Source organism: Anopheles coluzzii, chromosome 2, assembly GCF_943734685.1.
Source record: "Anopheles coluzzii chromosome 2, AcolN3, whole genome shotgun sequence".
NCBI lineage: Eukaryota > Metazoa > Arthropoda > Insecta > Diptera > Culicidae > Anopheles > Anopheles coluzzii.
In genome coordinates this window covers 54,850,299-54,862,904 of record NC_064670.1, presented here as the reverse complement: position 1 = coordinate 54,862,904, position 12,606 = coordinate 54,850,299, and positions in this window count along the sequence as shown.

Genomic DNA, 12,606 nt, shown 5'->3' with positions numbered 1-12,606 from the left:
ATGAAATTTCTCAAACAATGTGTACCATTACGTGTCAAAATAATTGAGAAACGGAATATCAAATTATTTTACAATAAAATCTAAATTCAATCGAACTGTTTTTTTTCATTTTGCGTAAATATCACGTATCTATCACGAATGGTAAGTAGAAAAAAAAATCATTATGATAGTCATGCATTTAATACAATGATCTAGCTAACATGAAATATTTTGTTTCAGTTAGGTATGCATTTATCACCATTGACCAGGATTTATTTCCGAAGAATTATTTTCTTACGTCACGAAAGAAATAAAATTAATTTTACATGGAAAACGATAAACTTTAAAAGTTGGTTTATATAGAAATTATACTTTAGAGTTAAGTTTGCTCTAATAATCATTTCTTGGAATATCGAAAGAACGAGACAATTTTCCGTATTTCGATTTTAAGGTCCAGCTGGTTTAAAAACTAGTGCAAACTAGTGATGGGTACAGTTGACAAAAATCTGGAGTCAACTCCTATCCTATTTATTGATTCATTCGGAATCGACTCCAAAGGGTAAGTCCGCCCTTTATCATCCGGAGTCGTTCGAAATCGTCCAGAATCGCCCAGAGCCATCCGGAGTCGTTCGGAGTCCAGAGTCGTCTGGAGTCGTCTGGATTTATCCGGAATCGGCTATAGACAGAGCCGATCGACTCCGAACGACTCCGAACGACTCCGACTCCGAACGACTCTGAACGACTCTGTTGCGAACGCGACAATCCAGATTTTTTATATTTCTTTCTAACCATAAAATAGAATAAAATATGATAGTTCAAACATACTCGAGAACAGACGTACCATCAAGGAGACAAACTTAATGTAATCCTAAACCCTTCAAGTAGGGCCATCTGGGTATTTTGACTTGCATTTTTTAGCAGTCAATTACTTCAATTCGTTTCGAACCTATAACGATTAACTTAGGATTACAGCATGCATGTGTGCCAAGCTAGACCAACTCCGAGAAGCGTAGGAAAATTCCACATCCATTTTTCTCACGGCCATAAATTCGTTAAACCTAAAAATCTCTCAAACATAGATGCGTTAATAACATGAACCAGATAAGATTTCGAAAGGCAATAAGTTCAAGTATTTGTCAATGATGCGATACATCCGGAACATGCACCACAGAAGTCAAGTGTTAGGTACAGTTACGCCAAAAAGGGAAAACCACAACGCCTGCAATCAATGCAACAATTTGTTCTCACCAGAGAAAGCAATAAAAAAGGGATCACATTTCCTTCAGGATCGCTTGACATAAAACAGCACACCAGAACCAGAAAACCTCCTAGGAGAATGCGTAGGCGTGGCAAAAAGGAAAAGGCTAGCGACACGAACATATGCGAAAAAGGAAGAGAAAATAACCTTCCCAAAATAGAACTTGAAGAAATTAGTATATAAGAATTCATTTTGAATCTGAATAAACACTTACAATTCTGACGCCTAACTGTGCACCCGTGTACAGAGTTTTTTGTCTGAACCGATCAACTAACCTTCCGCGACTTCGCGAATTTCATATCCGAAATTAATAGACTCCGAACGACTCCGAACGTCTTCGGACAACTCCGGATGATTCTGGACGACTCCGAACGACTCCAGAATCATCCGGCTGCCCCGGACGAGTCCGGGTGACTCCAACTCCGGGCGAATCTAGTGGTTCCCTTTTTTGGAGTCGGAATCGGACTAAAAATAGTTGGAGTCGGATCGAAGTTGTGGGTGCGCTCCAGAGAGCACATCACTAGTGCAAACCTGATTGCGCTCATTATACTCACTTTGTATTAGTTTATCCGTTGCAATTGAAATACTTTCCCGATGTTGTTGATTTCAAATAGTCTAATAAACCCGTTCGAATTTATTTCGTTGAATAACAGTTTTAAACCTACGAGGCCACGATCCACGAAGCCACGAAATCTAAAAATCGATCAATTATGAAGTACGTTCGGTGTTGATATTTTGATAGGTGCAACGAACCAAAAATTGGTATTTGGTGGTTGCAAGATAACAAATAAGAACAAATTAGTTTGGATGCATGGGTATTTAAGGACATGTACTAAATGCTACTCGTACACCCAAAGCCACAACATGGAGGTAGCTACAATTGCAGTTATTAACAGTAATATGTCGAACAGGATGAATTTATTCAATTAATATTTTGATATGACATCGAAACCATAGTCAAAGGCACAACTCCTTGTCCTTTTTCGTACTGTTTGAATAGTTTATAAGTATTTCGTCATAGGCTGGAACGGTTGCGCCTCATGTAAATGCGCAATGACATTTCAGCTGCAGGAGTTAGTGATGATGGATGCAAATACGCTTTGGTCACTAGTCTCTCTGTTTTCTACTAAACCTATGTTAATGAGCGCTGATTCAATTGACGTATTGAGTCAATCCTAGTGCAGTCATTTTGAACTTGGCGTCTGTTGGGAATTTTCTGTTGGGGAGCTTGCGAGCTTTCCAAAAATGATTGAATTCAATATTAGAAACGTGGAGCCATACTTATTGTTTGGTATGTTAAAACGGGTAATGAATGTGGAGATGTACGCACGCATACAGTAAGCACATTGAATATCCCATCTTTACTGATTGGGCTAGTTATAATGACCGACATCACATGTCTAGTGAAGGTGATTTTTGAACTATCAGGGCCATAATGATACAATCCAACTACCAAATTCCAATCAACGTCACCAAGACTTTTCCTACCTCGGTTCTAGCTCTGGAAACAGTATAAACGTGGAGTTGTTCACCAGCACTCACGCTGCCAACCAGTCTTCTATAGCCAGAAAAAAGTAGTTCGGGCTCTAACTGTTCATATGCGTAACTTATTTATATAGTTGAGTAGTACTCATTGAAAGCTTATAGAAATACATTTTTTTTACGACATTTCATTTCATTTCATTTTTTTTTCATTCGTAATGTATAATGTGACAATAGAATGACAGAACGATGAATAGTGCGAGTTTTATCTCATTGCTAGGCTCTTCATATTTCGATGTGCTAGTAATGTAATACATGTGGCACCAGACAATCCAAACCTTAAAAGTCTTTTCTCGAACGATAAAAATTCATAAGTTGCATGGTACAACAAAGATGGAGTGGGTAGACAAGTCAATTGTTTTCTTCAATAATGATAAAACTTATGGTGTAATGTTAACTAGACGAAATTTCGAAACACATTATTAATGTTAAATTAAGTAGTTGTAGAAAAAATATGATACACATAAAACTGATACAGGCAATTGGAAACTTTCTCATCCGTTTGACAATAATAATCAACTCAGTTAATAAGTGAAACGTATTTTATAGTTAAATAATTACATCTTGTTCAGGCACAGCCCTGTCACTTCATATCGTGCTTAACGAAACACGAACATTCTTCGTTCAATATCGAGTGTTCGGCTCGATCGAGAAGTTTATAAATAACAGTGTATGTCGCGAATAAACTCTCTCTTCCAATTTTGCTGCACAACGAATAACTGCTGGTAAATATTAAAGGTTTGAAGGTTACACCGAAACGCGGAAAATAAATTATCCGAAATAGTGAGATTAAACACATCTTTTTATTAAAAAAATTAACAATTTATCTAAAGTTTTCTCAAATAGACCAAACATATGTTTGGCTTCGGCATTGTGTATTGCAATGTGCTTTTAAGATTGTGAATCCACAACAAAATGAATAACCAGTACAATCCAATCACTGCACTCTCGATTCGCTGCACATGATAAGCAACCATAACTAGAGCGACCTCCTCGCTTTCATTAAGCCAAATGTCAAAGAGATCAAACAGATAACGAAATCTCGAAATGATTTTTCTACCGCGTTAGTTTGATTGGGTTTTTTGCTCTTTTTATCCATCTACGATTCGTTTGACATGACCCGACGACTGAGAATTCATATTGTTTCGGACACCAGGAGCATGCTCCTTGTCTGCGAGCGCGAATGGACGGTATGGTTGTTTGGTGCCACCGATAGAGGATTCATTGAAAGTGAACGGAAATGGTAACATTCTTTTCAATACAATATCGAATGGAATGTGACGCTTTTGCTTACCATCTTCTGCAAACATGGTGGCCTTTCAGCTCTTGCTGTGTTCAATGATCCATTCTTCGCGTTGGTTCTGCTGGAGCTGCAAGCATATTCAAAGCAGCAAGCACTGCTATACAAAACTCCTCGGACCGTATTACGTGCCCTTTTTATCTTTTCCTTTGACAGTCGAACAGTTTGGCATCGGTGAATGAAACCCTATTTCAATGCCAAATATCGCCATTATGAGCGTCGTTTATCTTTTTTCCAATTTTTCTGTCATCATTTGTGGATTTTTGTTTTTGTTTGACACAACCCTCATCTGGTGTTCAATCGTTGCCGCATAGGAACCGTTTGCTGGTTGAACCACATGTTTCATAAACGATTTGACCGTTTGTGATTGATTTAAACAAAAGCATGCATATTTTTTCTGTTGACTGCAACCCCATTCGGATCCTGATGGAAACACGATTTAACAGATTCACGAGTGGGTACAGCAGAAAAGAAATGATCCTCGATACCAATCCAAAAATCAACCAAAAAAAGGTCTACAGCACGAGAATATTTTCGAAAATTGACACCAAATTTCACTGTCGTCCACGAAGGAAGCTTGAAATAGGAGACTGATCCGAAGTAGCATCTCTCGATAAGCGACGGGCGTGGTTTTGATCAGGATGAATATAAGATCGAGGCACATTGCTCTTTACAGTACCACTCGACGGCGTGTGTAGTACGAGCAAACGCTACGGAACGATGTGGGTTTTCAATTTATTTCACTGTTTATCCAACGGTGCAATACCGTGAAATCGATATCCTGGTTTACGGTTTATGAGCGTGTACACGAGTTTTTTTTCTCTCCCAATCTTTCCCCATCTTTCATTTGCTTGTTTATTCCGGTTGCTCCAACAGGACATTGCAGGACTGATCCGATAACAGTGGCATGAGAGTATGTGGCCTAGATCAAACGAGTAATTTGATTGAGAGTTTGCCGCGCGCTGTGTGAGAGGTGTGAATTATTTCAGGGCTGTATTATGTTTTCAGCGAAACAATTGCTTAAAGCCCTTCACAGATGGAATACAAACAACTAGAACCAAAGCGATTGCATGGTGCTTTTAACGTTGAAAAAAATGACATTTTAAAGCAGAAGTCTTAACACTTTATAGTCGGCGTTCCGCATTCCCAAATATCGTTGCTGAGTGTCATTTTAACGTTAGCTTTAGAAAATGAATGAACATTCGTGTTTTGATAGGAAAAAAATAAGATCTGAAAATATTGATTTATTGCAACCATCTAATGAACAAATTTGAGTTTCCTCTCTAACCAATAAGTTATACATGTTGATAGAAATAAAAAAAAAAGTACAGGAAGGTATGTAAACCAGGAAATTAAGAAAAACGTAAAAAAAAATCTAGAGATATATAAATACAGTGAACGTGAAAATGCGTACACCTCGCTCATATTTTATCATAAAATGTATTGAAATTTGTATAATGAATAATGAAACAAAATATTTTACTTGAAGTTTCTGTCAAGTATAATGTTTTTTTATTATTTTTTTCGTGCAGTTTTGAAATTTTCAGGTAATCTGATATGAGAAATATGGATACTAAAACATTGACTTGCAACTACAACAGCAAAAACCAATACGGCTTTGTACCTAGAAGATCCACTACAAAATTTCGGTGTATTTCACTCCATACAACAGAGTGTCCATCTTTTCCACTGGTGTCAAGATGCTAAAACCACCAGAAAACTTGATTTTTTCATTACCGTTCATAAGTTTTTCGTTTAATCCAGTTTTTAGTTTAATAACCACAAAAACTCATTCATTAAATATAACTGCCGAAAATTGAAACAAAACAAGGATTGGCGGGGGCCCTAAGCGGTAAAAGAAGTTGAGGCCCCCTGTTGGTGTCGAGCGAGGGGGGGGGGGGATATTGCATTTGGCTTTGTTTCAAACTCACCGTAATGGTTTGCTGGCGAGGTGGGGGGGTATGATCCTTCGTAATTTAATTTATTTATTCAGCTATTCAACACCAAATCCCTAACTTATTCCCCTAACATCTGCCTTAATCCGGTGTCGCCAAAATTGGAAAAAGATAAAATATTTTCTTTAAATGCGTTGGTAGTTAAATTACAATCAAAGTGATTAGACCTTATATTGAATTGCCTTGTCATAGCTAGTAATAGCTCATTGTATCCATATAAGGTACGTCCGTTCTCACCGACAAGCAAGTTACGAGAGCGAAGAGGTCTCGAAGGCTCGTAGATGGCTTCTCTAATAGACAACGTCTAATTCGTTGTTTTTTTTTTTAATATTTTAGTAACAAATACACATTGGTTTACCTTAAAACGGTACTCGAGCGTCTGTAGGCCAAGCACTTGAGCGAAAACTTGGCATGGTTGTGAGTCCTCTCAATTGGTCGCCTTTTAAAGCAAGTCTTGTCATCTTCCATTGTATTGCCGTTATTGTGTTAATCATCGTAGTGCAATTTGGGAACCAAAGTACTGAGCAGTACCTCACCCACAAGCGCACAAGATAAGTAAACAACGACATAAGACTTAAGACATGACTACATTATCGGAATTGTAGAAAGATAAAATCTAGCATCTTGTATGCCCTGTTAACAGTAACAACTGGGCAGGTCTTGTGGTACAATCGTCAACTCGTTCGACGTAACAACATGCCCATCATGTTCAGGCCTTGATCAGGCAGGCCTTGACCGACAACGGTTGTTGTGCCAAAGAAGAAGACAGTGTAACACCTAGATCACAAACTTCCTGATGACGATCTAACACGCTGCCTAATAACGAATAATTATACTTGATCGTTTTTCAAGTCTATGAAAAGATATTAAAAAAAAAAGTCTAGATAATTTTTAGACACCAAGTACCAAACACCAAGTATGACTCTCTCCGTCTATGAGACCTCTATTGGGCATAGAAGTTCTCGATGAGACTACTGTACACACTGTTGTATGTGCTGGAATTACCATCCACGGAGCCCCTAAATTGACGGGGGCCCCCGCGGCCGCTTAGACCGCGTACCGTGAAATCCGCCACTGAATACAAGTTATATAGCTTCAAGTTAGAAAAACAAGGGTGGCCACGGTTGATAATTTATTTTGTTCATGAATATTAAAAAAAAATTGAAGGATCTCAAATGTTTGTTTTTTTTTTACTTTCGTTTGGAAGCTACATTGTTGAAATATTCAATACTTTTATCATGTATGTATGATAAGTATTCCGGTCTCGTAGTACAGTCGTCAACTCGTACGCCTTAACAACATACCCGTCATGGGTTCAAACCCCGTCATGGGTTCAAAAGGACCGTGCCGCCATACGTAGGACTGACTATCCTGCTATGGGGGGAAATCAATTAGTCACTGAAAGCCAAGCCCACAAGTGGTACAGGCAGGCCTTGACCGACATCGGTTGTTGAGCCAAAGAAGAAGAAGATGATAAGTATTCATCTTTCCCGCAGTGCTCCGCAGCGAGTACGGACAATGTGCCCCTGCCTTTAGAGTTCATTGCCTTGAATGGTTGAAATTATAGTTTTCAAAACTAATAATGATCCTACTTCTTCTACTAAATTTCGACCCGAGTATAATTTAACCATTTTTATTCTACGCTTTGTATGTGATAAAACAATATTAGGGTAAATGTTCCAGTATTGGGCAGGTTAGTGCAGCAGGTTCACTAAAACATACAATTTTTATTATATTTCATGAAAGTGACATTGAACGTAAAACTGTCGTATTATGTTGTGCTATTTTTCATTTGCCAATTTAAATGTAGTTTTTAGATATATTCGTGAAATGCAAATACTGGTTTTGTTCCTATTTTCGGCAGTTTGGTCTTATTTTGGGTGGGCTGTGCTCCTATTTTGGGCAACGCGAATACGTGTCGGTAAATGTTGTAATCAATGCCAATAGGAAGACAAAAATGTTTAAAACAGTTTTACACTCTCGCTTTCTTAAGAATGCTGTTGAAAAGTACTTTAGTATTATTAATTTTGGGCATTTTGCTGGCAATTTTTACAGTCATTTTGATTTGAGTTACAAACAAAGTAGGCATTGGAGAAATGAGACTGCCTGACGGCTGTAGAGTATGGCTCCGAATGGCTCACAAATTATTATTTTTCTCTCAAGTTATTGGATTATTTATGGTGAAATTGATGATATTTGTTACAAGAAATGACGTTTTGTGTGCCGACGTACGCATTGTAGTGTTCTGATCAAGTTATAAATTAATATGCAGCAAAATCAATTGCAAAAACAATTTGCTTCATTAACCGTGTACCTTATTTCGGCAGCATTTAAAAGGAATAATTACCTGTTTTTCGTGATTTTAAAATTCTAATCGGGCTAGAATAAATTCTACAACCATAGAACCTTTCATTAAAAAACCACATTTTCATTGGTTTACTGCTCTGGTTCTCTTAATAACGAAACCTGCCGAACTATTGGCTGACAGCAAATCTGCCGAAAAACTGTGAATTCTGCACATTTTGTTTGATGTGATGTGATGTGAAACTTCGTTAATAAACAAAAACATGTGTTGAGACCAATTTCAACGCGTTTTTGCGTAATTACACGTTTTTAGTTATCCTGCCGAAAACAGGTACACTGCCGAATACTGGTACAGTTACCCTATTATTATTTTTTAATTAAAAAAAAACATCAAGGGGTTAGTTGTCAATAGGTACGCAAACACAATCCATCCATCCAATCCACAATTGTTCGTTGCACCAGGAACAAGTTCTTCGTCGGATACAATTAGCGTAATTTAACAAAATAATTTGTAAAATACGGGTTCTCGGGCCTTGGAAACAATTAATAACCTTTGGTTTAAACACGATTAAACACGACTTTCCCGGATTGATCAAACGAATGCAAGCAAATACTTTTGTTAGCCATCCAAATATGTATCGCAGAAAATAGGCTGTGAAAACGTGGCTGATGTATATCTATATTTGTGAAATTTTATCCCGCATTGCAAGAAACCAAGAGCAATTTATCACTCGTTTGAAGGTATACCAAAAAAGGTATTGTGCTTCTAGTTGTAAGATATATACGAAATGCAAACTAACTTGGCAGTTTCTACTGAAAAAAATAACACAAAAGCGTTTTGGACAACCATCCTCAATAAAAATAGGAATACTATTTCTTCAAATTTAGATGCCACCTTCCATACGAAGATCTTTTTCATGAATAGATATCATTATAGCGTAATTTTTACGACAATCAAAGACAATTATCACGGTAGCAGGGTTGAGTCCATCCAGAACTGACTTTTAGCCTTTTCTTATGTAAAACAAATATTATAAAACATTACTACAACTGAATCAGTGATACAGCCGTACCGGCGAACTCGTTCGACGAGAAACATTCGTCGCTCATGAGTGGACAGGGTTGTACCACTAGGTTGGCTAGTACAAAATCTATACGGTTTTCTAATTTTTGATCTAGAGGGCTAAGAAATGAGTGGCAATGAGCGTTGCGGCGAACGTTCCCAGGAACGAACGAGTTCGCCGGTACGGCTGAATCACCATAAATACTAATCGCAAAAAAGAGCTGCAATTTTAATGTACACGAGCCATACCGTTGCAAGAGATAGAGTACACGTTCTCGATCAAGCACCTCATTTGCAAAAGTTTTTATGAAATGTGCTGGCCACCCACCAGAGACTAACATTCACCATTTATTAGCCACCCTGAGCCTGGGGAGCTATTAATTCGTTAGAAAACGCTTCTTCGCGTCAGGTGACCGTTCAGTTCAATGCAAACGGCAAACCTCCCTGTTACAAGCTTCATAAAAGTATGCAGTCATCCATCATCATCATCATCATCACCTACATCATGACAATTATCAGCATGGATACGGCATCCGTAAATGGTGGGAATTCGAATAATAACTAGCAAATCTCTGGAGCACGCTCGACAACGGCGAGAAAAAAAGGAACACCGCCGGTACGAAAACAGAGTCCGCGAATAGTGAAAAGGGAGAAAACAAGCAAAGGTATTAGTTTGGCTTTTGTGCTAAACTTTATTAGCGTCTGCTTGTGGAAAGGACTTGTCGGTGGTTCATTCACTACATCTCTCTGCGCTACTAATGATGCTAATTCAGGATTTCGACATCGAGCTGACGATGGGCCGAAAAGAACGGGAGGAGGAGAGGGTCTTTTTGTTCCTTCGCTCGGCCATTGCAGTCAATAAAAGTCCACCCTCTCCTGTCGGAGGTTTTTGGCACGGAAGACCGTTCCTTAGCCGCCCGGTCCCGTTTAATCGTTAATTACAGCTCTCGACGCCCTACACAAAATATGGCCCTGAGACACCCTAATATGCGCCATCGGACCAGTGTACCACACAACGCACAGCTTACGGCAAGGTCCGTGATTTAGGAGCTAATTCCATGGAGGGAGGGATGGGTGCTATACTCCGCATTCACACACACACACACACAACACACACATGCACACATTAACACACCTACACACCCGACCGCCAACGACCAATGACAGAACTCTGATATTGCGGGTGTAACTCCCGTTGGGGCCCAAAATGGAACAGGAGCGTGGTACGAGACGGTCGCTTTTGGGCTGCCCGAAAAAGTTATACTTTTACGATCGATTTGGTTGATTTATATGGCTAATATTGTGGGAGCCGAGCTGAATTCAACCAACCGAACCGAAAGCGCCACCGGTGCCAAGGGCAAACCCCTTTTACGCCCGGTGCTCCAGTTCCATTCTAATGTGCTCCCAGCCGTGGTTCACGAGTTTAGGGGTTTTGCTTACCAAAATTGAACGCTTGCTTACCTCTTCATTCGACGAACGTTCCGTGTGAAGAACCAGTGAATAAAACCTTTGCATAAAACGACTGCTTCCTCCGTCACGAGCAGCATTAAGAAGCGAAACGGAAGTGGGTTCGGGAAAAGTTTTACGGTACGCAAGCAGCCACTCGGTGCCTCTCGGAAGCTTTTTCTATCTTCAGACCTCGGGCAAGCAGGACGAACTGTTAACTTCGTCGACAACTTTGCGTCCAACTTTTGTGTACATTTATTTGTCTTTACCAAAGGACCTTTGGGTGATTTATATTGGAGTTGTCTTCCACAGACCTGAAGTACTCTCTCTCTCTCGTTTTCTCTCTCTATCTCTCTCTCTCGCCCTTTCTCTCTCTCTCTCCGTCTCTCTCTCTCTCCGTCTCTCTCTCCGTCTCTCTACCTCGCTCTATTTCTCGGGGTTTGTAACAATCCAGCCTTAACAGGTCGAATTACATTGGAACAGTCGTAGGCCGCAATTCGCACAATCCAATCAAGTCACATCATGTGCTCAACTTGTCACTAGCGCTCCCCTTGCCCCGGTGCACCTAATGGTAGCCCATTTACCTCCTCTGTTTTCCACATTGCCATACCGTTGCCATATTATTTATCGCAAATCGTGAATCGATCGAAGGCACGAAACTTTCCCATTGACACGATGCGGCCAGGCGACGTGAAGAGTGTGTATTGCTATCATGCATTTCTAATGTGATTGAGACGACAAAGTTTGGTACGAGATCCCACCCTTCCTTCTCTACCAAGCTGTCTGATCATTAGAAGGGATTGTTTTCGCGGTGCTGAGACTGTTTGCACTGCATCAGTTTACTCAAAATGAGTACTTCTTTAAGCAGCAATCAAAGTTGGAACGAAGAAAGGAAAGTTTGCTGTTTCGCTTTGCATCATGTAAAAAAAGTAATATTCCAAGCAAAACGTAGCCCCAGACAATGGTGCTTGAAAACTAGTTTGAGTGCTTTCTTGTTGCCGTGGTTTACTAGCAAAAGGGTGTTTGTTTGTTTCGTAAAGTGCCGTGTGCAATGTAAGTTGAAAGTGATAAAATCATCATTCGTGGAACTCTAAATGAGATTCTTCGTGGAAATATAATTCTAGATCGGTGCCCCGCGATCTTACAGCTGGTGCAAAAAGGTTACAATTTCAAAGAATGATTGAGACTTTAAATATAAAATCAATTAAATTTTCAATCTCAAATAACAATAAATAAACAATCTTCTTCTTCTTCTCTTCTTCTTCTCTTCTTCTTCTTCTTCTTCTATCTATATATATATATATATATATATATATATATATATATATATATATATATATATATATATATATATAAATCTCGTGTCACGGTGTTTGTTGCCAACAACCTCCGAAACGGCTGGATCATTTTCAACGAAACTTTTCACACACCTCATGGTGGCATGAGAATAGGTTTTAAGACTTACTACACGTTCACCGTAGCAATAGACGATGCGCAATCTCAGATTGCGCATATATCTATCTGTCAAACGGGTCGGTTTGATATATTTATCTGTCAAAATATATATATATATCTCGGACATATAATCTTGAAAATTTATGCGCAATCTTGGCGCAATCTGAAAATGTATGGAAATGACGTTTATAGCTCAGGGTTGGCTACGCGAAATGACTTATGTTTTGATAAAACGAATATATGCGCAATCTGAGATTGCGCATCGTGTATTAATACGGTTCAGATGTTACACTAAACTTAATGT